This window comes from Mercenaria mercenaria, chromosome 4 (assembly GCF_021730395.1).
Source record: "Mercenaria mercenaria strain notata chromosome 4, MADL_Memer_1, whole genome shotgun sequence".
In the NCBI taxonomy this organism is placed as follows: Eukaryota; Metazoa; Mollusca; class Bivalvia; order Venerida; family Veneridae; genus Mercenaria; species Mercenaria mercenaria.
In genome coordinates this window covers 99,086,621-99,113,074 of record NC_069364.1, presented here as the reverse complement: position 1 = coordinate 99,113,074, position 26,454 = coordinate 99,086,621, and the positions used below count along the sequence as shown (strand labels likewise).

At 37.0% G+C, this 26,454-nt stretch overlaps 1 long non-coding RNA gene across 1 annotated transcript in view; it reads right to left on the bottom strand.

Annotated features, from left to right (window-relative positions):
• The window catches only part of LOC123552567 (uncharacterized), a 59,443-nt gene that overhangs the window by 13,733 nt on the left and 19,256 nt on the right, over window positions 1–26,454 (bottom strand). Inside the window, exons 3-5 of the long non-coding RNA XR_008370778.1 lie at window positions 25,816–25,921; window positions 23,464–23,684; window positions 4,871–5,036 (exon numbers count right to left, since the gene is read on the bottom strand). This is a non-coding gene — a long non-coding RNA (uncharacterized LOC123552567). The remainder of the gene's footprint in view (window positions 1–4,870; window positions 5,037–23,463; window positions 23,685–25,815; window positions 25,922–26,454) is intronic.

Genomic DNA, 26,454 nt, shown 5'->3' with positions numbered 1-26,454 from the left:
TCAGACCTGACATGGTTTTCCCAATTAAGTTAACCTTTTAGAGGATACTGATTCAGATATTATTTAAATCAATTTGACTGTTGAGAAGATACTGCTTTAGAAATGACATATTTTCCCAATTAACAGTTCATTTCTATTGCAAACCAAGTTGACTATTGAGGGAATAATGGTTTAGGCCTGACATGGTTTTCCCAATTAACAGTTCAGATCATTATGATAATGTTAACCAAGCTTACTATTGAGAGGATACTGGCTCAGACCTGACATATTTTTTTCGAATTAACCTTTTAGAGGATACTGTTTCAGATCTAATGTATATCAAGTTGACTATTGAGAGGATATTGGTTCAGACCTGACATGGTTTTCTCAATTAACTTTTAGAGGATACTGGTTCAGATCTAATGCAAATAAAGATAATGTCTTTTGAAAAGAAATTGGTTCACAATACTGACATGTTTGTTTTTCTAAATTAATGAGGATACAGGTTCAGATCTAATGCAAATAAAGACAACTACTATTGACAGGATATTGGTTAAAGCAATTACATGTTTTGCCCAAATTAATTTATTGACTGGCAAATCAAGGTGTTGCATTTTGCTTTCCAGATAACCCATTAAATAGTTTTCTAAGGACCTGACCAAAATAAACAATAATACTTTACTTATCAGCAAAGTTGAGCATATAATCAGGATATGCATGGGCTATGCGAAATAAATGAGTTATGGCCTTTTAAATAGTTACCACACCAAAATGTATCATCATTAATAGAAAACAAAGCTGTTTCAGTTATTAAGTTTGTTGACAAATCTTATCTTCAAATTATATTGCCTATACACAGTATTACTAACAATTTAAGATATATATATGTAGTAAATCGACAAAACCACATGAATCCCTAATTCTCTTTTTGTACTGGAATGATGGTACATGAAATGAGATGACCTGCAAAGGCAAACAACCATAACTCAAGTTTCAGGATATGTACAGTTTCATCTCCCCTTTTTATATTTTATGTGATATTTTTGTAACTTTGTAACTGATAAGTACTAAACAGAACTCAATAACATAGAATATAATGACTAGTGACAATAAGAATAAATGCAAAAACCATAACTCTGAATTGAATATTTACATATTTATATACAACAAGAGCTCGTCGAACACAAAATGCCCCCCTTGATGCATTTAGTAATTGCACAAGGAACAGAAATTATATGCACACTGTAAATAAGTATATGTAAAACCATGTGACCCACAGGGCGGAGTCATATTTGACCCTTGGGGAATAATTTGAATAATCTTAGTAGAGGATCACTAGATGATGTCATATACAAAATATCAAAGCCCTAGGCCCTGTGGTTTTGGACAAGAGGTTTTTCAAAGTTTTTTCCTATATAAGGCTATATAAACCATGTGACCCTAGGGGTGGGGCCATATTTGACCCCAGGGAAATAATCTGAACAATCTTGGTAGAGGACCACTAGATTTTGCTACATACCAAATATCAACAGCCCTAGGCCCTATGGTTTTGGACAAGAAGATCAGAAACCATTTAACTGTTCCTGGCCAATGTGACCTTGACCTTTGACCTAATGACCTCAAAATCAATAGGGGTCACCTGCTGGTCATGACCAACCTCCCAATCAATTTTCGTGATCCTAGGCCTAAGCGTTCTTGAGTTATCATCCGGAAACTGTTTTACTGTTCAGGGTCACTGTGACCTTGACCTTTAACATACTGACCTCAAAATCAATAGGGGTCATCTGCTGGTCATGGCCAACCTAACTATCAACTTTCTTGACTATAGGCCCAAGTGTTCTTGAGTTATTGCCTGGAAACCATTTTACTGTTCCTGATCACTGTGACCTTGACCTTTGACATACAGACCTCAAAATCAATAGGGGTCACCTGCTGGTCATGACCAACCTCCCTATCAACTTTCGTGATCCTAGGCCTAAGCGTTCTTGAGTTATCATCCGGAAACTGTTTTACTGTTCAGGGTCACTGTGACCTTGACCTTTAACATACTGACCTCAAAATCAATAGGGGTCATCTGCTGGTCATGACCAACCTCCCTATCAACTTTCATGATCCTAGGCCCAAGTGTTCTTGAGTTATCATCCGGAAACCGTTTTACTATTCAGGGTCACTGTGACCTTGACCTTTGACATACAGACCTCAACATCAATAGGGGTCATCTACTGGTGATGACCAACCTCCCTATCAACTTTCATGATCCTAGGCCCAAGCGTTCTTGAGTTATCATCCGGAAACGGATAGGTCTACATTCCGACCGACCGACCGACCGACAGACATCTGCAAAACAATATACCCCTCCTTTTTCAAAGGGGGGCATAAATATTTATCTTCTCCCCTTAAACTTTTGTCATATTGTAATTGGGTTCATTCAGATAAGAAATCAAGATATTAAATAATCTGGTAAACCTACAGGTGTAAACAATTTCAAGTTCTTTATTTGCTGACATCACAATCCATGACTCAAATATATCAGCCATGTAAAACAAGATTGCTTCTTAATATGACAAAGTTACAGCCCTGACAAGACCTAACATGAACTTTGACCTCTTAGTTAAAGAAACCTTGACCTTGACAGAAAACTGCATCTTTTCAGTGAGGCAAACATTTATGAATAAATACTGTGTACCTGGTAAAGTTATGGCCTAAATAAGATCTTACATGACTTGACCTCTGTGACCTTGACCTTTAGGAAACATTCAGGTCAAATAATATGAAGACTGCTCAATGCATACCATTGTTACAGCTTGGACAAACTGTATACCTTTTGATCCCCAAAATGTGACAATAATCTTTAAGATAGGAGCCTGGAGTTTGTGCAATATACTTCATTCATTTAGAAAATAATTCTTAGACTACCAAAAATGAAGTTCAGCATCAATGGATGTGCCCAGCATGAAACAAGTTCAAACTTAAAATATTATTTTCACAGGAAAGGCAATGAATTCTAAAGAATATTATATGATTCATAACCGAACAGATAGTTCCTAATCAAGATAATGGCAGCATACTAATAACACCATGTTACCAGCAAAGAAAATAGGGCTTTAACCAAGACAATGTATTTTAGAACATATTGTTCCATAGGAGCAACAAGCTTTGCTTAACCAAAATAGAGGATGCATGATTTTACAGGAAACTGGTTCAAGCCTAACACACTAAGACCAGGGACTGCGTTTTAGGCGAAGTTGAGCGAAAACTTCGCTTTAAAATATTTCACTTCGCCCTTCCCGCCCAGAAAAGCGAAGTTCAAGTCGCCCTAAAATTGGATGAAAGGAAAACATAATCGGCAATAAAGTGCGCCGATATTATACATCTCGGTTATGTAAAGTCTGTAAACACAATACGCAATACACAGGATGTCACCGGGAGGCACGCGCGGCGAAACGTGTCCATGACAACAAAAGATGATCACTCGATTTCAGATTGACGCCGCATGATAAGCTGCTAATTGTTTGCATTTAATGTGATTGCAGTAAACGATAATTAAAGAATGAAAGAGTAATAATTAAAGCTGACCGACATCGGAGATCAGAGAGCCCGAAAACTTCGTAAAACGGCGATAATTAACTTCCGAATTACAAACCTAATTACGTGTCAGTCGGCGCGTGGAGTGATTGACATCTGTCAGTAGCTAATTAACATACGACGCTCCGCCTACTGTCATACTTAGTTTGTGGCAGCGAACAATTGAAATTCACCGAGATTTTGATTCACAATGCAGAACTTCGAACTCGAGACGCATTTCGCGGATCGAGCCGACGCACGGGACACTTTTTTTGTGCGGGTCAACCACGAGTTTTTCTTGATTTTCGCGGGTCAAAACACGGAACCTCGGGTCAACCGAACGCCCTCAGTGCTTGTCTTATCCAGTTATTCTTGTTTTCAGATAAATATCGTTTCGAAATTTTTATTGCCATCACAGTGTAGACTACCCGTTACTCCCGACGTTTATTTTTCAATTGGGATCTGCTTACTATTCATTTTAATCTGCATTTCTCTTTCATTAAAAACATATATAAGTTAAATATATGGCCCTTGACAAACTATTAAATTTGTTGTTTGATAAAAATAGCAGACAACTCTTTTAGGTAATTCTGAAATGTGTTAAAGGGAGGTAATACATTTAACCAATTTTTAGATTTTTTATGTCAAAATATATAGTTTTAAAAAATATTGCCCCTGATTTTTAAGTATTTTATCTACTGATCAATACAAATAACATTTCATTGTAAGATTGAGAGTTTTTTAAACTCTGTCTACAGTTTGTCAAATTGAAGGAACATAAAAAAAATTTAAACTCAGAATGCTCACATACCTGAAAAAGCTGCTCTAGGAAGGAAAAAAATTAATCCAAGAAATATTAAGTACTGATTATATGAGGAAAGATTTGTTGTGTCAAGTTGTTAAATATTTTGCAGTAAAACAGTAGAAATATGTACTGTATTGTTGAAACATTTCACCATTTTTATTTAAGTCATAGCAAGATAATACTACAAATGGAACTGAATAAACATTATTATTGTTATTTAATGCATGTATAAGCAATGTCCTGTCTCACGTTTGCCGAACTTCTCCCAAAATTTCAAAACTTCTCCCTGTTTCCCAAGGAGGGAGAAGTCACTTCTCCCTAAATTTCCAGGCTAAGGTAGTCCCTGCTAAGACCACAGTTTTATCCAAAAAAAAAAAAAATACTTGTCGCCAAAATACACTTAGGAAAATCTGGAAAAGTGTTGCATGTTAATACTAAAAAAAAACAAAAACAGTTTGAACATCAAATAAGTCTAAAAAGAAAAACTTAAATTAACCATTTCTTTTTTTAAAAAATATTTACCGTCCTTCTCAGTTTTGTGATCATTCTTTGTCTTCTAACTACTGTGGTGTATCCCCACTGCTGAACATAGGTAATTCTGGTTCTCGGCCAAGTTAGTAATCTGAGTACTTGTCTACCAGCGGGTCACAAGGGACATCATGAGTAAACGGCCTCACTAGAGCCACAACTGAAATAAGATGTTTGTTTTGAGAACACTAGAAGAATAAAGATAAAACTAGAGCCATCATTAAAGCTGATGAATGTATTCCCCCACCACACACACTGAGACAGTACATTGCAATTTGATGCACACAGGACAGCATAATAATCACCACGTTTTATGATGTTCAAAAAGATAAACTTGTCTTGAAAACTAATTTAAACACAGCCTTATCTATTTTGGACAAATGGTGCCTAGAGAACGGTATGCAGTTAAATACTGATAAAACTAAAGTAATTTTTATAACAACTCAACAAAAACGCCGCTTTTTGGAAACTAATGATATCGCACTTTCGTATAAAAATGTAATACTTGGACAAACATCTGGTGAAAAACTCTTAGGTGTTTATATTCAACATGATTTAAAATGGGATTCACATATAAAAACTATCTGCAAAAAGTTGTCGTCGTAAATTTGGTTGCTATCAAGAATCAAGAGTTTTCTAGACACGAGTTATAGAATTTTGTTTTACAAAGCTTACATACAACCACATTTAGACTATTGCTCTATCATATGGGGAAACACAACGTACACAAATATACACAAATTAATACTATTACAGAAACAAGCGTGTCGTATCATTTTAGGTCCGGAATATAGAGATTTTAACCAGGCATTATGTTCTCTATCAATATAGCGATTTGATCAGCGTCTTTGTTTTAAAAAGGCCTGTTTTATGTATAAAATCGCAAATAATTTACATCCCAACTATATTTGTGAAATGTACATGCAAAAACCCCAAGTAAATGATACTTCTTTTACTTTGCGATCAAACACAAACAAGGCTTTTTGTATACCAAATACGCACACAGAATTGTTTAAACATAGTATGCTATATTCTGGTCCAATTATTTGGAACTGTTTACCTATAGAAGTTAAATCTGCTCGTTCATTACAATGCTTTAAATCATCATGTCTCAACTGGATGAAAATTACATAAACTATTACCTTTTTGTTTTCTGATATGTATTTGTTTTATTTTTCTTATGTACATGCCTTTGTATTTTCAATGTACTCATGTTTTTTATGCATTATGTTCTGTATATACATGTGTTTTCTTCTTGAGAGGGCCTCATGGAAGATTAGCATCAGCTAAATGAGCTACCCTCTATAAATAAAGAATTTACTTACTTTACTTACTTACTTACTATAATTATGTGGACTGGATGTATATAGACTCTATGTATATAGTATAGCAACAAAGAAAGTCCCATAACTGTGGATAATATTTAGTTATATTTAATACAAGTTACATGCAACATGCACAATTGGGGTTACTATTAATCAATTGTGTTCAGTTTCATTAAATTGTGTTCATGGGTTCAGGAGATTAGGTGCACACAAGATTGCATAAACAGACTGTATGTTTATACATGTATGTCAACAAAAAACAATTTCCCATAACTGTGCAGAATCTTTTTCTGAAAAAACTTAAAATGCACCATGCACAACTATGGTTACTACTGATCACTTGTGTTAAGTTTCATTAAATTGTGTGCATGGGTTCAGGGGATTAGGCATGCACAAGATTGCATATGCAGACTCTTATGTATATAGTATAGTAAAAAAAAAAAATCAAAGTTCCAAAACTCTGCAATTTTTTTCTCTAAAAATTCAGACAAATAAATTCAAGCAGTTCAAGAGTTATAGAGCGGACATGAAACACACTCATATGACCTTTCACTCCTAAGTTTGACCTTGACCTTGAAGCTAGTCATCCGAAACAAGCGCTCTGCATGTCGTCTCAGTATAGTGAACATATGTGCCAAGTTTCTTTGAAATCCTTCAAACAGTTCAAGAGTTACAGAGCGAACACAAAACACACTCATATCACCTTTGACCCCTAAGTATGACCTTAACCTTGAAATGACACATCCAAAACATGCGTTCTGCACGTCGTCTTGGTGTAGTGAACATTTGCGTCAAGTTTCTTTGAAATCCTTAAAGGGGTTCAAGAGTTACAGAGCTGACACGAAATTGCTAACGGACGGACGGACACTGGGGTATAACATAAGCATGCATAGTGTGCCATTCAAATACACGGATTCAGTGGGTCTTCATCTTTGGATGCGTAAGAAACAAAGTTACACCAGAACAATGTCAGTTAATTGAAACATTGACCCGCAGACAAAATTCAAGCAAATGGATGGACGCAAGGAAAGAGAGAATAAAATCTTCAGCATTCGGACAAGTCATTAAGCATAAAGATAGCACTGAACCAGACAACTTACTTAAAAGTATGTTGTATACAGACTTTCAAAATTCATACAAACAAGAGTTTGTCGAACATGAAATGCCCCCCTTGATGCATCAGTAATTGCACAAGGAACAGAAATTATATGCTCACTGTAAACAAAAGTTCTACCATTCTGGTTCAATCTGACCTTGACCTTTAACCTATTAACCTAACAAGAGATCATAGAGTGATCTTGGCGCCCACCACTGAGCCATTTTTGGATGTTCCAAATTTCAAGGCTTGCTCAAGGTCAAAATAAAGGTCAAATTTCAAACTGGTACAAAGCACTGTGCATGTGGTCCAAATTTGAAAACTGTGGCTTGAGAAATGTGAAAGTAGGTCACTAGATCAATTTCAAGGTCAAAGTTCATTTCGCAGACCTATGCATGTGCTTCAAATTTGGAGGCTGTAGCTTGAGAAATGTGAAAGTAGGTAAGAGGTAAAAATCAATGTCAAATTTCAATTCAGAACACAAAAATATGCATGCGGTCCAAATTTGAAGCTTGTAGCTTGAGAAATTTGAAAGTAGGCCACTAGGTCAATCTCAAAGTTCATTTCGGTACAAAAACTATGCATGTGGTTCAAATTTGAAGGCTGTAGCTTGAGAAATGTGAAAGTAGGTCAACACGTCAAAATCAAGGTCAAATTTTATTTCGGAACATAAAACCATGCATGTGGTCCCACTTTAAAGCCTGCAGCTTCAGAAATAAGAAAATAGGTCACTAGGTCAATCTCAAGATCAAAGTTCATTTTGGTACACAAAACTATGCTTGTGGTTCAAATTTGAAGTCTGTAGCCTGAGAAATGTGAAAAAAGGTCACTAGGTCAAAATCAAGGTCATATTTTATTTCGGAACGCAAAACTATGCAAGGTCAACTCATGTCAAGGTTCATCTTGCCACTCAAAACTACACATCGTGGCCTCAATGCTAAACTTGTCTATGTATATATAGAAATAGAAGCAGATAGACTAGTTTCGCGTTGAGGCCATGACATGTAGTCCAAATTTGAATGATGTCGGTTATGGACATGAAGTTTTTTCCTATATAAGTCTTCATGAACCATGTGACCCTTGGGGCGGGGTCATATTTGACCCTAGAGGGATAATTTGAACAAACTTGGTAGAGAACCACTAGATGATGCTACATTACAAATATCAAAGCCCTAGTCTTTGTGGTTTGGACAAGAAGATTTTCAAAGTTTTTCCCTATATAAGTCTATGTTAATCATGTGACCCCCAGGGCGGGGCCATATTTGACCCTAGGGGAATAATTTGAAATATCTTAGTAGAGGACCACTAGATGATGTCATATACAAAATATCAAAGCCCTGTGGGTTTGGACCAGAGGTTTTTCAAAGTTTTTCCTATATAAGTCTATATAAACCACGTGACCACTGGGATGGGGCCATATTTGACCCCAGGGAAAAAATCTGAACAATCTTTGTAGAGGACCACTAGATTTTGCTACATACCAAATATCAAAGCCCTAGGCCCTGTGGTTTTGGACAAGATCAGAAATCGTTTAACTGTTCCTGGCCAATGCGACCTTGACCTTTGACCTAATGACCTCAAAATCAATAGGGGTCATCTGCTTGTCATGACCAACCTCACTATTAAGTTTCCTGACACTAGGCCAAAGCATTCTGGAGTTATTGCCCAGAAACCATTTTACTGTTCAGGGTCACTGTGACCTTGACCTTTGACATACTGACCTCAAAATCAAAAGGAGTCATCTGCTGGTCATGACCAACCTCCCTATCAACTTTCATGATCCTAGGCCTAAGCGTCATTGAGTTATCATCCGGAAACATTTAACTGTTCAGGGTCACTGTGACCTTGACCTTTAACATACTGATCTCAAAATCAATAGGGATCATCTGCTGTTATGACCAACCGCCCTATCAACTTTCATGATCCTTAGCCCAAGTGTTATTGAGTTATCATCCGGAAACCGTTTAACTATTCAAGGTCACTGTGACCTTGACCTTTGACATACAGACCTCAAAATCAATAGGGGTCATCTGCTGGAGATGACCAACCTCCCTATCAGCTTTCATGTTCCTAGGCCTAACCGTTCTTGAGTTATCATCCAGAAACGGATTGGTCTACATTCCGACCGACCGACATCTGCAAAACAATATACCCCTCCTTCTTCGAAGGGGGGCATAAACATGGAAAAACTCATGAAAAACCAGCAAGGAAAATGTACTCTAAGTTCATGAACAGTAATAGCCACAAAGGACTTCTTGTGAAGGAATGTGGATTTATAGTTAGCAAGGATAGCCCATTTTTGGTACAAGCCCAGATGGGCTTGTTTACTGCACTCATTGTGAATCACAGTTAGGACTTTTCGAAATAAAGTGCCCGGCAGCAATGAAGTGGAGAATGAAATCACCAAACGAATGTGCAAGTGGTAAAGATTTTTTTGTGAAATTTCAGATGGAAAGTGACACTTAAAAAAAATCAGAACTATTACTTCCAAGTTCAATGTCAAATGGGTATCACAGGCAGGAAATGGTGTGATTTTGTAGTTTGGACATGTATTGGTATGACAGTTGAAAGGATCACATTTGATGAGGAACTCTGGGTTCAAATGGTTAAAAAACTTAAACAATTCTATGTCACTGCCCACCTTGCAGAACTGTTTTCAGGACGACTTCAAAGAGGTATTCCTCTGTTTACTGCAAAGTAAAAAACTTGCTTTGATCAAAGTACTGTTGAGAAAAATGGTTTAAAATTCCTGGTAGTATTTGTACTTTCAGCAGTGTAAAAACTAGAGCTGTCATAGGAGTGACAAATTATACCCCCACAATATGACCTTGTCACAGAACTAAGCCAGTGTCAAAGCTGAACTTGCTTGACCTTTGACCTACTGACCTCAAAATCAATAGAAGTCATCTGCTGGTCATGATCAACCTCCCTATGAAGTTTCATGATCCTCGGCCCAAGCGTTCTCAAGTTATTGTCCGGAAAAGGTTTAAATGTTCAGGGCCACTCTGACCTTTGGAATTCAAAATCAATACAGGTCATCTGCTTGTCATGACCAACTTCCCTATTAAGTTTCGTGATCCTAGTCCCAAGCATTCTGAAGTTTTTGTCCAAGACCGTTTAAATGTTCCGGGTCACTGTGACCTTGACCTTTGACCTACTGACCTCAAAATCATTAGAAGTCATTTGCTGGTCATAACCAACCTCACTATCAATTTTCATGATCCTAGGCCCAAGCGTTCTCAAGTTATCATCTGGAAACCATTTAACTGTTATGTGTTATTATCACCTTGACCTTTGACCTACTAGCCTTAAAGTCAAACTTGAGCTGTATATTATCATGTTACACCAGTGTACAAAAATTTATGATCCTAGACCCAAGCATTCTCAAGTTATCATCTGGAAACCGTTTAACTGTTACGAGTCACTGTGACCTTGACCTTTGACCTACTGAGCTCAAAGTAAAACTTGACCTGTATTTCATGATGTTACATCTGTGTACCAAAACATATGATCCTAGGCCCAAGCATTCTAAAGTTATCATCCAGAAACCATTTAACTGTTCCGAGTAACTGTGACCTTGACCTTTGACCTACAGACCTCAAAGTCGAACTTGACCTGTATTTCATGATGTTACACCTGTGTACCAAAATTTATGATCCTAGGCCAAAGCATTCTCAAGTTATCATCCGGAAACCATTTAACTGTTCCGGGTCACTGTGACCTTGACCTTTGACCTACAAACCCCAAAGTCAAACTTGACCTGTATTTCACGATGTTACACCTGTGTACCAAAATATATGATCATAGGCCCAAGCATTCTCAAGATATCATCTGGAAACCGTTTAACTGTTCAGGGTCACTGTGACCTTGACCTTTGACCTATTGACCCCAAATTCGAACTTGACCTGTATTTTCTGATGTTACACCAGTGTACCAACAAGAGGGCCATGATGGCCCTATATCGCTCACCTGTTATCATTACACTTGAGGACAAGAAGGTCCTCAGAAAAAATATCTAAGTCCAAAGGACAGGAACAACAAAGGAAAGAAATTTAACCAAAAAGAAAAACAAAATTCTTACAAGGTACAGATATGTCAAAATACACCTAAAAATTGGAGGTACCATCCATGTTGTACCACAGAAAAGTGGTCTCGGTTTTTCCCTACCGCCAATAATAAAAAAGTTACTAAAAATAGGCTATTTATAGTAACGTAAAAGGGAAGTAATTCAAAAGAAAATTATTGTAAGTTAACAAAAGAAGGATCTGCCAAATAAATCTGTTAACATAAATGAAATTTCAGATCAGTATCTTCATTAGTTACGGAGATATACCCATTTTAATTTCAAAAATAAAGGGAGGTAATTTGACATAAAATCAGTCCATAGTTATCTACCCTGATTGGCTCGGTCCAACTAATGACAATAATGAAATTTCAAATAAGTCCTGTAAGTACTTACTGATATAAATCCATTTTGACTACAATCAGGGGAGGTAATCAGATATAAAATAACTCTGGAAACTACGAATGGATCCGATTTGTCATGGAATCCAAGATTTATTGTTGTTGAAGATATTTTGGAAGTTTGTATCAAATAAAACCATAAATGAAGTCTCTATATGGCTGCAAAAGCCAAAATAGCCAATTTTGGACATTTAAGGGGCCATAACTCTGGAACCCATGATGGAATCTGTCCAGTTTAAGAAAGGAACCAAGATCTTGTGGTGATACAAGTTGTGTGCAAGTTTGGTTAAAATCAAATCATAAATGAAGTTGCTATTGTGCAGACAAGGTCAAAATAGCTAATTTTGGCCCTTTCAGGGGGCCGTAACTCTGGAACCCATTAGGGGATCTGGCCGGTTCAACAAAGGAACTGAGATCTTATGGCAACACAAGTTTTGTGCAAGTTTGATTAAATTCAAATCATAAATGAAGCTGCTATTGTGCAGACAAGGGCAAAATAGCTAATTCTGGTCCTTTCAGGGGCCATAACTCTGGAACCCATAATGGAATCTGGCCAGTTCAAGAAAGGAACCAAGATCTTATGGTGAAACAAGTTGTGTGCAAGTTTGGTAAAAATCAAATCATAAATAAAGCTGCTATTGTGCAGACAAGGTCAAAATAGCTGATTTTGGCCCTTTCAGGGGCCATAACTCTGGAACCCATAATGGGATCTGGCCAGTTCAAGAAAGGAACCGAGATCTTATGGTGATACAAGTTGTGTGTAAGTTTGGTTAAAATAAAATCATAAATGAAACCACTATCGTGCAGACAAGAAATTGTTGACGGACGGACGGACGCACACACGACGGACAACGGACGAAGGGTGATCACAAAAGCTCACCTTGTCACTATGTGACAGGTGAGCTAAAAATTATTCAAATCACTCAAGCCTTTCATGAATTATCATCCGGAAACCACAAAAACCAAAGGACCGACCGACGAACCGACCGCCAAGCTCACTCCTATATACTCCCCCCCACCCCAAACTTCGTTTTGTGGGGGTATAACTATTGCCTGTTAATGTCTAATTTTGAAGCAGATATCTTGTTAGTTAGTTTGTCACCAATATTTTGTGTAAATATCTAAGACGAAATGTAATCATTGTTTACATCAAAATTTGAAAAGCTTTCAGCAAACCAGGGATTTATTTACTTTGTTATCTAAATAGATTTACTATAAACCAAATACCAGATTCATGTGAAATGACTGACACCAATTTGATTTTTTGGAAATAAATGAAATACCAGATTCAGATGAAATGGCTGACATGAAATGCGTGAGCGAGTTTCTTTAATCTTTGCCCCGCTAAATTTCTAAAATGGACTTGTCCCGTCTTCCAATTTGGACACTACTATTATCTGTTGAAATAATATGTTTACCAAAAATATACTGGCTGCATGGCAAACAGTGCAGATCATGATCAGACTATACTGATGTGCAGGCTGATCATGATCTACACTGGGTGCAAAGGCAGTGTTAGTCGTGTGGCATGGTAAGAGTTAAATGGAAATTAATGACATCAAGTCCTATACCTTCAACAAAGGAAAATTTAATTTCAAGTCACAGCAAATTAGCAAATAGCACCTGTATTTGCAAATGGAATTTTAATTTTGAGGTTGTTTAGTTACTATTGTAATTCTTTTTTTTTCTAAGTCCACAAAAAAACTCCTTACCAGGTAGAAATACCTTAAGATACACCTAAAGTTTGAAAGTAACATTTATGTTGTACCACAGAAAAGTGGTCTTCGTATTTCCCTATGGTCAATTATAAAAAACAAGAGGGCCATGAAGGCCCTGTATCGCTCACCTGACCTACTGACCTAAAGATCATCAAGATAGTTTCATTAAGATATGGTCATAAATGTGGCCTCTGAAGTGTTAACTAACTTTTCCTTTGATTTGACCTAGTGACCTAGTTTTTGACCCCACATGACCCAGATTCGAACTTGACCTACAGATCATCAAGATTAACATTCTGACCAAGTTTCATTAAGATAAGGTCATATATGCGGCCTCTAGAGTGTTAACTAGCTTTTCCTTTGATTTGACCTAGTGACCTAGTTTTTGATTCTACACGACCTGGATTCTATCTGGACTTTGAGATCATCATGAGAAACATTCTGACCAAGTTTCATGAAGATACAGTCATAAATGGCCACCTCTACAGTGTTAACAAGCTTTTCCTTTGATTTGACCTGGTGACCTAGTTTTTTACCCCAGATGACCCAATATCAAATTCATTCAAGATTTTAGTGAGGGTAACATTCTGACCAAGTTTCATTAAGATTGGGCCAAAATTGTGACCTCTAGAGTGTCAAAAAGCTTTTCCTTTGATTTGACCTGGTGACCTAGTTTTTAACCCCAGATAACCCAATATCGAACTCGTCCAAGATTTTATTGAGGGTAACATTCTGACCAAGTTTCGTTAAGATTAGGTCAAAATTGTGACCTCTAGAGTGTTAACAAGCTTTTCCTTTGATTTGACCCAGTGACCTAGTTTTTGACCCCAGATGACCCAATATCAAATACATCCAAGATTTTATTAAGGGTAACATTCTGACCAAGTTTCATTAAGATTGGGCCAAAATTGTGACCTCTAGAGTGTTAACAAGCTTTTCCTCTGATTTGACCTGGTGACCTAGTTTTTAACCCCAGATGACACACAATATCAAACTCGTCCAAGATTTTATTGAGGGTAACATTCTGACCAGGTTTCATTAAAATTAGGTCAAAATAGTGACCTCTAGAGTGTTAACAAGCTTTTCCTTTGATTTGACCCAGTGACCTAGTTCTTGACCCCAGATGACCCAATATCAAATTCATCCAAGATTTTATTAGGGGTAACATTCTGACCAAGTTTCATTAAGATTGGGCCAAAATTGTGACCTCTAGAGTGTTAACAAGCTTTTCCTTTGATTTGACCTGGTGACCTAGTTTTTGACCCCAGATGAGCCAATATCGAACTCGTCCAAGATTTTTATGAGGGTAACATTCTGACCAGGTTTCGTTAAGATTAGGCCAAAATTGTGACCTCTAGAGTGTTAACAGTCAAACTGTTGACGACGGACGGACAACGGACGACTGATGACGGACGACGGACACAGGGCGATCACAAAAGCTCACCTTGAGCATTTTGTGCTCAGGTGTGCTAAAAAGTTAAAAATATATGTTATTTATAGTAACAACAAAGGGAAGTTAATCTTAAATAAAAAAAATAAATGAAACAAGGAGCTGCGTTCAATAAACGCTTGATGCCCCCAGTGGCATCCTTGTCGGTACAAAGCAACCTAAGTCCAAAATGAAATCAAGTTCAAGGTCAAGGTCAAACTGAGGTCAGGTGATGTCTGAAGATGAGGAATGGTCACAGGTTACATCTGCATTAGTATCAAGTCATTCTAGTTAGGGGCATTGATGCTAGATGCCAAACGGTCCCATTTGGTTAACCTCGTACGGACGGACATCAGGACAATCACTATATGCTTCCTGCATCAGTAGATGCGGGGGCATAAAAATCCCCCTACCCCAAAAATCCTTACCAGGTAGAGATAGGTCAAAATACACCTCAAAATTGGATGTAACATGCATGTTGTACTACAGAATGAATGAAGAAGAAATGCTCTGGACAAAGTTTTCATTCTTGTATCCTTTGACCTCTAAGTGTGACCTTGACCTTAGACCTAGGGACCTGGTTCTTGCCCATGACACTACATCTCATGATGGTGTACAATTGTGCAAAGTAACATCAAAATTACTTCAAGCATGAAGAAGATATGCTCCGTACAAAGTCATTCTTAAATTTCACCTTCGACCTCTTAGTGTGACCTTGACCTTAGACCTAGGGACCTGGATTTGCGCATGACACCTCGTCTAGTGGTGGTGAACATTTGTGCAAAGTAACATCAAAATCCCTCCATGCATGAAGAAGATATGCTTAGGACAAAGTCATTCTTGTATCTGACATTTGGCCTCTAAGTGTGACCTTGACCTTAGATCTAGGGACTTGGTTCTTGTGCATGACACTCCATTTCATGGTGGTGAACATTTTTGCCAAGTTATATCAAAATCCCTCCATGCATGAAGAAGAAATGCTCTGGACAAAGTTTTCATTCTTGTATCCTTTGACCTCTATGACCTTGACCTTTGATCTAGGGACCTGGTTCTTGTGCATGCCACTCCGTCTCATAATGGTAAACAATTGTGCAAAGTAACATCAAAATCCCTCCATGCATGAAAAAGATATGCTCCAGACAAAGTCATTCTTGAATTTGACCTTTGACCTCTAAGTGTGACCTTGACCTTAGACCTAGTGACTGGTTCTTGTGCATGACACTCTGCCTCATAATGGTGAACAACTGTGCCAAGTTTGATCAAAATCCCTCCATGCATGAAGAATATATACTCCGGACAAAGTCTGTGGATGCCGCCCGCCCGCCAGGGGCGTTCCCATAATACAACCCGTTTTTCAAACGGGCATATAAAAATCAAAGTCCCATAACTCTGCTTTTTTCCTGAAAGCACCTAGCATGCACCATGCCTATCTATTGATGTTGCTGATTACTTGTGTGAAGTTTCATTAAATTTTGTCAAGAGATTGAGGAGAGTTGGTGTACTCAAGACTGTATCTACAGATGGACAGAAAGACAACCAGACAGACAACCTGATACCAGTATACCTAGTATACATTTGGGTACAAATATGGATGTCTAATGGGTGAAAAAAAAAACATAAAACACAAGTCATTTATAAATCATCTTTGTGTGTACAAGGTGGATTACCTTCAAGCAAACAGTTTTATGTCTAGTGCTGTTTGTTTAACAAGGTTTGATTAATTTCAAGCAGAAACTGCCTTGTGTATTTACAAGATCACTGCATGTCTGCTGATTCATATTCTGCATGATTTTGTCTCATTTCAAGTATGGGACTACATGACTATAACTTAGAGATATTTTCTTCAAGAATCTGCTTAGTATTAGTCAGATAACTCCATCTTTTCAAATTGTATGCCTTTTTCTCATCCTTAGGAAAATTTGCACCACTCAGTGTTAGAGGGGCATTCAATATGTAATGCTATTCTGTATGTAGTTCTGTAACCGCTGGTTATTTTTATATGCGGTTTTCGGCACATTATAGAGCAATTTATTGGGAACACAATGCTAATCAATTATAAAAATCGGCAGGTTCAAAGTAAATATATAATCATTTTAGTGAGGTGTATTCAGGTATACTGGACCATAATTGTAATTTAGGTTTGTCCTGGGTATCCAGGGTCTCAGAAAAATAGAATAACTTGTAAAATCACAAAATTCTATCATTTTTCTACGAGGTACAGCAATTTGTGATGAGTTTGCATTTGTTTTAAACTATTCATTGCATTTTTAATTTTACAACACAACTAAAAAATCTAAACTCAAGGTTGATTCCATCTGGAATGGGCGTTGAGAGCGATTAATCAAAGTTGTAAGAACTAGTTTCGCAATCGAGAATTAAGATACTAGTATCAACTTAAAATACAAGAATTTTTTAAACGATGATTATCGTGCCTGACAGAATTGCAGAGGCTTATTGTACTCACCTTATCATTTTTCGAGTAAAAATATACACACTCAATTTAAAACTGTTATAAACTTTTTTATTTTAGTTTTCATATGTTTTTGTGAAGATAATGATTTGTTTTATCAGTTTAAGCTGAAAATTGAACTATATTCAAGTTGGTGAATAGTAGAATCAAGGAATTGCATATTACAATCTCAATATTTTGGACATAAAATGGTCCAGTCTACCCGAGAACACCTCACTCAAATGATTATACTTTTACTTTGAATCTACCGATTTTTATAATTTATATAGCATTGTGTTGCCAATAAATTGCTCTATAATGTGCCGACAACCACGCCTAAAAATAACCAGCGGTTACAGAACTACATTTGGAACAACATTACATATTGAACGCCCCTCATATATTTGAAGTAGTCCAAAAGGTAGTCCCATGCTGCTGATGAAGTCTAGTATAATGTATCATATGAGGATGTGGCAGTTATATTTTTGGTTTAGTTTTATTGCTTATTGTATTAAAAAACTAGAGCTATCACTAAAGGTGATGAATGTACCCCCTGCATGCACTGACACAGTACACTGCAATTTGACGCACACAAGATTGCGTAATTATGTGGACTGTATGTATATAGACTGTATGTATACAGTATAGTAACAAAAAACAAAGTCCCATAACTATGCAGAATATTTATCTAAAAGAATGTAACATGCACCATGCACAACTAGGGTTGGTACTGATCACTTGTGTGAAGTTTCATTAAATTGTGTGCAAGGGTTTGATAGATTAGGCACACACAAGATTGCATATGCAGACTGTATGTACATAGTATGTTAACAAGAAACAAAGTCCCATAACTCTGCAATTTTTGTCGCTGAAAGAACCTAACATGCCCCATGCACAACTACTGTTGTTACTGATCACTTGTGTGAAGTTTCATTAAACTGTGTCAAGAGGATGAGGAGAGATGGTGCGCACAAGATTGTGTCTATGTATATAGTATAGTAACAAAAAAACAAAGTCCCATAACTCTGCAATTTTTTTTTCTGAAAGAACCTAACATGCCCCATGCACAACTACTGTTGTTACTGATCACTTGTGTGAAGTTTCATTAAATTGTGTCAAGGGGATGAGGAGAGATGGTGCGCATAAGATTGTGTCTATGTATATAGTATAGTAACAAAAAAACAAAGTCCCACAACTCTGCAATTTTTTTTTCTAAAAGAACCTAACATGCCCCATGCACAACTACTGTTGGTACTGATCACTTGTGTGAAGTTTCATTAAATTCTGTCAAGGGGATAAGGAGAGATGGTGCGCACAAGTTTGCATCTACGGACAGATGGCCAGACGGACAGACAGACAACCTGAAACCAGTATACCCCCCCTTACAACCATTTTCATTGTGAATTTCCAGGTTTTAGTCTTATTCATTGAGCAAATGTCTACATATGTGTAATTGCTACTTTTTCAAGGGAGCACAGAGTGATGTTTTTCAGAACAGATTATTTTTCTTTTATGTAACATAACATCTCAATATTTTTCTATTTTTGGTATGTTATACTAAATGACTACACATGACTTTCACACCATTGAAGTGCTCTAAGTACAGGCTTTCCAGTGACTTTTGAAGAAAAAATAGGAGAAAAGTAGGAGCCTCTAACATAAAAAAGTAGAAGAAAAGTAGGAGGAAAGTAGGAATCAGATCATTAAAAGTAGGATCTTGTAACGGTCAACTTACCATTTGATCTTCTAATTACTCACATGTGCCATCATGTAAACACTTGAAATGAACTCATTCTTTGGTGTATGAAGCTGTTTTCATTCTCATCAGGTTCTGAAGTCAATGGAAGTGCTGCCATCAACCTAAATTTTTTTTTTCATTTTATTATTCAAACTGAACATTTTTACATATCATAAATCACAATGTTATATAAAAGCTACTGTTCTAGGGAGATATATTGAAAACTTTAAGCATTATGTTTCACAACTGGGCCTTAATACTATGCCTGAAAAGTTCTTTGAAACATATAGATTTTGTCCAAAAATAAGCCAAGTGTTTTCTGCTCATCTTCCCTAGAACAGTCTAGTTAATCTAGACAGTACAAAGTGATTATGTGTAGCTCTTTATATAATTACAGGCAATGGTATTATTAAAGGCACTATAAGCCACAAAGCATCTAAATGATACAGCAAAGTAAAGTATCATGCATTAGCAATAACATTTTCTAAAATGCAAGGTCAAGTAGATTTTAAAATGTTAGCTGAAAACATTGACATACAAGTACTAATCTAATACTAAAACAACCAAACATGTATTTTCTACATCTAGCAAGCCATGCCCCATTTTAAAAATAACCCTAAATGATGGACTTAGCAGATATGAATGTTGTGCACTGTATTAATATATTGTTAACATCAGTTTGCAATACATATAATATTCCTATACATGATTGTGTCACACCATATTAAAGCTATATAACCAAGAGCTGGTTTTGTGGCTTATCCTCTCTCTGTATAGTCAATTTCCTTTCTTGTTTGATTTACTTGAGTCCAATGATGTTTTCTATTTGTACATAAAATTGTCAAGCATCTTTTGCCGCTTGCAATCAATGTCTTGCCTTTTTTCTCTGCAACATTCCAAAGCATCACCAACCTTATCAAGGTTTGATTTGGCAACCTGTAACAATCCTTGTGCTATGTCTAATTCCTGGAAGTCTTTCTTCTTTATTGCTTCAGAAAGTCTATTATTTGCTTCTGCAAAGACATGCTTTGCTTTTGACAGATCATCCTTTAACTGCTGTTCACTCTTCTTTACTTCTTCTTCTTTTTCCCCTAATTTTCGTTTTCTTTCTTCATTCAGCTTCAGTGACTGCTGTTCTTTTTCTCTTTGTTCTTTCAATGCTTGTTTTTTACTTTCAGTCAATCTAAATTCAGCTTTTTCTGTCTCAATTCTATCCTTATACTTCTGATAGGACTTGGCAACAGAAGACTGTAGATCTTTGGTCATTGGAATGTCTGTGACCTTACCCTTGTACATACCAACAGCATCCCTAGTCAACCTGAGGCCATTCAGGGATTCTTCAGACAATAGTGTTCTTTCATTAGTTAACAGTTTCTTATTGATAGACAGACTTCTTTCGACATCTGCATTCCCATGACTTATGCACAAACAGCTTATCACTAACTTTCTCAGATTTTTATACTTTAGACGACCTGATGGTGTTTTCCTGCTCAAGACATAGCCCCAATAATGATCTATTCTATCAATCTCATCCTGGTCATTATATATCTTGCTATCTGGAATATCATCTGCTCTATACAACTTCCATTCATCCCTGATTAAAGGAACTTCTTCTTTTGAAATACCTGGCAGAGTCTCTGATAGCCTTTTCAAGTGTTTAAAGGCACTTTCCTGCTCTCTTACTTCTGGATGTAAACACTGAATATTTTTTACCAAAGCAACATCAACCGGAAGCTTTTTAGCCAAGTAACTTGTTACTTCTTGATAAAATTTCCTCATGTCATATTGCAGACTTTTCTGCTTTCCTGAGTCAAGCTTAGATAACGTCTTCTCAGTGTCACTACCAACTTCCATCTCTTTCAAATCAAGACAGTTGTTCAGATCTTTCACATCTAATTTAACCAGTTTAGACCCGATGGCATCTGCAACAATGTCATGTTTGACAAATCTAAGCATCAATGTCCTAATAAGGTCACAGGCTTCTGAATACAACATGTGAATTAGAGGCTCTTGCTTTTGGAACATGATCAAAAATCTTTCAAAGACTGGCCCCACACTAATAAGAAACTGAATCTGTGCTAGAATTTCTTTGGACTTCAGCTTTTCACAAATCCTGAGGTACCTAGAATTCTTCTTCAGATACTTGTCAGTTCCTTGATCTTTACTAATCTGTGGTAGCACTTTCAAGAAATATCTACTAGAACCCTCCCAATGCTTGAGTAGTCTTCCAAGAGCGGGTATCAATGTCAGCCACCTACACTGAACGTGTCTTACAAACATGTTTTCATCAAGATTAAGGTCTTCCAGCACTGCAGCATAATCTTCTCTCTGACAGGTGTGTGATTTAAACCACTGAAAGAGGTCGATGGCTAATTCCTCTGCATCCTCACCATAGACATTAAGACCTTTTCTGAATCCATTGTGAACAGCATGTATAGAACATGGAACAAATTCAGTAAGTTCAGGTAGACCGAGAGAAGCTTTATGTGTATTGACATGGTTCCAAACAGTCTTATTAACATTGGGACCATCACTCCCAAGTGATACTAATAAATCTAAAGGTATCTGATAAGGTGTTTCATTCAAAGTATCAATTAAAGCCTGTCCTACATCAACACCTTTGGCATGACCAAACAGTTCACTCTTTAAAAACATAGTGCTTATTTCACCTTTCTCTTCATTCCAAAACCTGATTAATATATCACACTGTTTCATATTTTGGACTGTACCAGTTTCATCAAACTGAATTGTATATGGTATCTTATCAGTTGCTATTTTATTTGCTATAGTCTGTCTAAAATAAGGACCAAGCCCATCTGATATCATATATGATACTTTTGATTTACTCATTGTAAAGTCCTTTGCCACAGAGCTACCTGGGAACATGCTTTGGAATAACGCTGGTGTCCCATCACAAGAACTGTATGTGTAACCACTAGCTGCTACTTTAAACGCCCACAGTGTCTCTGCTTTACAAACTTGCTCCTTATGGGATAATGACTGGAGCTGAATGATTGAAGATTTTTTCTCGGTATCACCTCCTCCTTGAGAAGTACTTGCAACAACACTGCTCTGTTTTTCAACAAAGAACTTCTTCTGGGAGCATGAATTTCTTAATTTCATATTATCTTTGTGCTTTTGTCCATCAGCATGGTTCATAAGTTGCCCAACACCAGTATTGGAACATGAAATTGATTTATCACAAATAAAGCAGAAGCCATTCAAGTTAGATGACGAATCCTTTCTACACCACTGATTAAGTTTGTGTCCATTTTTATCAATCTTATTAAGCCAAGAAGCATTAAAATGAGTCTTTCCACCTGGCATAGTTAGTATCTATGTTAAAGGATGTTAGTTTATCTTTGGTACATCTAGACTGTTAGTTGACACCTGCAAAATATATCAAGTTAGCTCAGCTACTACAAGCATTAATGTTTGCAGCTGATACTTCAAAAGCTCAAATGTTTTCTTAAAACATTTTCAGTGGCTTAGAAATATTTTCATGTAATTATACATCAAAATATAAATTACATTTGAGAGAAGTACCAGTAGCAAACTGATCAGGTTAAGGCATCCCAGCACTGCTACAACAAATTCTTATCCGGCTTAGCCAGATAGAATTATAGTTGGTCACTACAGTTATGTTCTACCTTAACCTATGCTTAGAGTGAACAGAAACATTATAATGCACTTTGAAATAGTGAAATTCAGATCACAATATTTTATGTTTTAAAAAGATGTCTTTAGAAAATTGGGTCTAAGTCAAAGTACAGTGTATCATTTCTGTTCACCCAATTCCCTCAGTTTGCACATCATTGGGAAAGAGTTACAGTGCACAGCAATCATATCTGTTAGCCTACTTGTGTTCAAATGTGTATCTCTTTACCTTTAGAAGACAATATTTGCTGGATCCGGCACTGAAGATTCCCTAAGAGGTCAATGGCAGCATGTCCAGTAGTCCAATCAGAGCCTGATGAGTAGCTATCACACCATAAATCATATAACACAATTCATTCTACAAATAGACTAAAGCATAATCATGTTAACTACTTAATTTAAAATTTCATTGAACATGTTTTAATTTTTTTTTATTTTGAAAATATCAAAAAAGTAGGAGAAGTAGGAGTTTTCTGAGAAAAAGTAGGAAAAATGTAGGAAGGGATCTAAATAGTAGGAAAAGTAGGAAAAAGTAGGACTACTTGAAAGCCTGTAAGTATTGAAAATGAAGTCTCTGTTTACATGAAATAAAGAAGGAACTGAACTGGTATAGTGTACCCAGAATGCAACTGGCTAAAGTAATGGCATAACTGAGTCTGTTCATGAGATGTAAATGACTTGAACTGGAAGATCTTTTTTATTTCTTCTTACCTGAAAAACTTTCAGCAGGAATGTCAGGATTGTCATGAAGAAATGTACGAGTACCTCTACGCAGACCTAGGTACTCCACTGGATGTTGATTTTCCTTCGAAAGGGACTTCAGTGATTGTTCTGGCAGATGAGATAACTTTGGTCTGTACACACTTCCCTAAGAACTTCCGCAGTAGTTGGTCCATTTCTGGATGGGGATAACCAATGATTGTCTCACTAGCCTGAAAAAAAGATGTAACATTTTGGTTAAGTTGTTAAACAAGAGCTTCACAGAAGACATAGTACTCAAATATATTGATGCTGGATAGTGAAATTTGGCACATCTGATGAAACCAGAGCTGTGTCATTGGTGTTTGACTCCAATATGGATGAAGATATTGGACAGTAGCTTAAGTCCATGTCAGATGTATTTATTGATAACAGAGATAGTGATAAACAAGAGTGGCAGACTGTCACAAAATATGCCCGTCATCGAACTTGGCCTAATTCAAGGGCCATAATCCAAAAGTGCATGGGGCGATTTGCCTGGTTATCGTACTTGGCTGAGATATTATGCCCACAAACTTTATCTGCAAGTTTGTGGAAGATCAGATGAAAACTGTTTGACTTAGAGGGCGGACAAGGCTAAATTTGCAGATTTCGCGTATTTCAAGGGCCATAACACAAGAGCGCCTCAGGCGAATTTGCTGGTTATTAAACTTGGCCAAGATATTATGCCCACAAACATTGATACCGAGTTTAGTGAAGATCAGATGAAAATGGTTTGACTTAGAGGGCGGACAAGGCTAAATTTGCAGATTTCGCGTATTTCAAGGGCCATAACACAAGAGCGCCTCAGGCGAATTTGCTGGTTATTAAACTTGGCCAAGATGTTATGCCCACAAACATTGATACCAAGTTTAGTGAAGATCAGATGAAAATGGTTTGACTTAGAGGGCGGACAAGGCTAAATTTGCGGACATGCTTTTGGACGCCGACCGCCCACCCACCACCACCACATGATCTACACTGTTCCCTATTCAGCCAGTACCTTTTTGGAAGATGGACAAGTTCATTATAGAAATTCAGCATGGTAAGGGTTATGTGGCTAACAATGTTGAATAACTATTTTAAAGTTTGAATCAAATCTAACGGAAATAACGGAGATACAGCAAAAGTGCATCACAAACTCAACCTGAAACTAGAAGATGCTTTTGTAAACAAGAGGGTCATGATGACCCTGAATCGCTCACCTGAGTATATTGAACAACGTATCAAATGGCAAACTGATGCTAAAATATTAGAAAGTAGATCAGTAGGTCACATTTATGGTCACTGAAAGACAGTTTAAAGATTGGTGTGCAAAACTGTACATGTCATCCAAATTTCAAGGCTGGATCTTAAACTAGAGTGGTGACAAGCAAAAGTTTATGCACAGACGACATAGACCTTCTGACCTAGTTTTTGAACGCAGTTGACCCAGTTTCGAACTTGACCTAGATATCATCAAGATGAACATTCAGACCAACTTTCATACAGATCCCATGAAAAATATCGCCTCTAGAGAGGTCACAAGGTTTTTCAATTATTTGACCTACTGACCTAGTTTTTGAAGGCATGTGACCCAGTTTCGAACTTGAACTAGATATCATCAAAGTGAACATTCTGACCAATTTTCATGAAGATCTCATGAAAAATATGGCCTCTAGAGAGGTCACGAGGTTTTTCTATTTTTAGACCTACTGACCTAGTTTTTGACCGAATGTGACCCAGTTTCAAACTTGATGTAGATATCATCAAGGTGAACATTATGACCAATTTCGTGAAGATCCATTGAAAAATGTGGCCTCTAAGGAGGTCACAAGGTTTTTCTGACCAACTTTCATACAGATCCCATGATGAGTATCGCCTCTAGAGAGGTCACAAGGTTTTTCTATTATCTGACCTAATGACCTAGTTTTTGATGGCACATGACCCAATTTCAAACTTGAACTCGATATCATCAAGGTAAACATTCTGACCAATTTTCATGAAGGTCCATTGAAAAGTATGGCCTCTAGAGAGGTCACAAGGTTTCTCTATTTTTAGACCTACTGACCTAGTTTTTGACAGCACCTAACCCAGTTTCGAACTTGACCTAAACTTCATCAAGATGAACAGAACATTCTGACCAACTTTCATAAAGATCCCATGCAAAATGTGACCTCTAGAGTGGTTACAAGCAAAAGTTGACGGACGGACGGACGACGAACGCCGCACTATCACAAAAGCTCACCATGTCACTTTGTGACAGGTGAGCTAAAAAGCTATGTTGAAAAAGAGCAACTATTGATTTAGCCAATCCTGTTTAAATAACTGTTGCACAATACTTACTTTAATTAAAGATATACATGTGCTTGACTGATTCATGGAAGGGGTCTTCATCACAAAGCCATGTTGTTTCATGCTCACAGCCATTGGAATAGAAGTATTCTCATATCTGCAATTGTTAATAAATGGCTTAAATTTAATACTGCATGTATACTTTTTCTTTGTTTGTTTGTTTTGGGTTTAAATACCATTTTTTAACAGTTATGTAATGGCAGGCAGTTAATCTAATCAGTGTTCCTGGATTCTGTACCAGTACAAACCTGTTCTCCACAAGTAACTACCAACTTCCCCACATGAATCAGAGGTGGAGGACAAATGATTTCAGACACAATTATTAAATCGTCAGGGAGAACACAAGTCCTGCCCGAGGATCAACTCACGACCCTGCAATCCACAGATCTGCGCTCTACCTATTGAACTAAGCAGACAGGCACTGAGTTTTCTATATACAGGGATGGCAACAAGTAATGATTCTGGGACTCACTTGCGGATTTTTTTCGACTGAGTACTCAGTTACTCATTAAAATTGGTTTCCGTAACTGGAATAGGTGAGGAGAATAATAATAATAATAATAAAGTCTTTATTTAACAAGACAACACAGTTGGGTGTACCCAGTCTTCCCTGTGAGCCTCAAATGTACA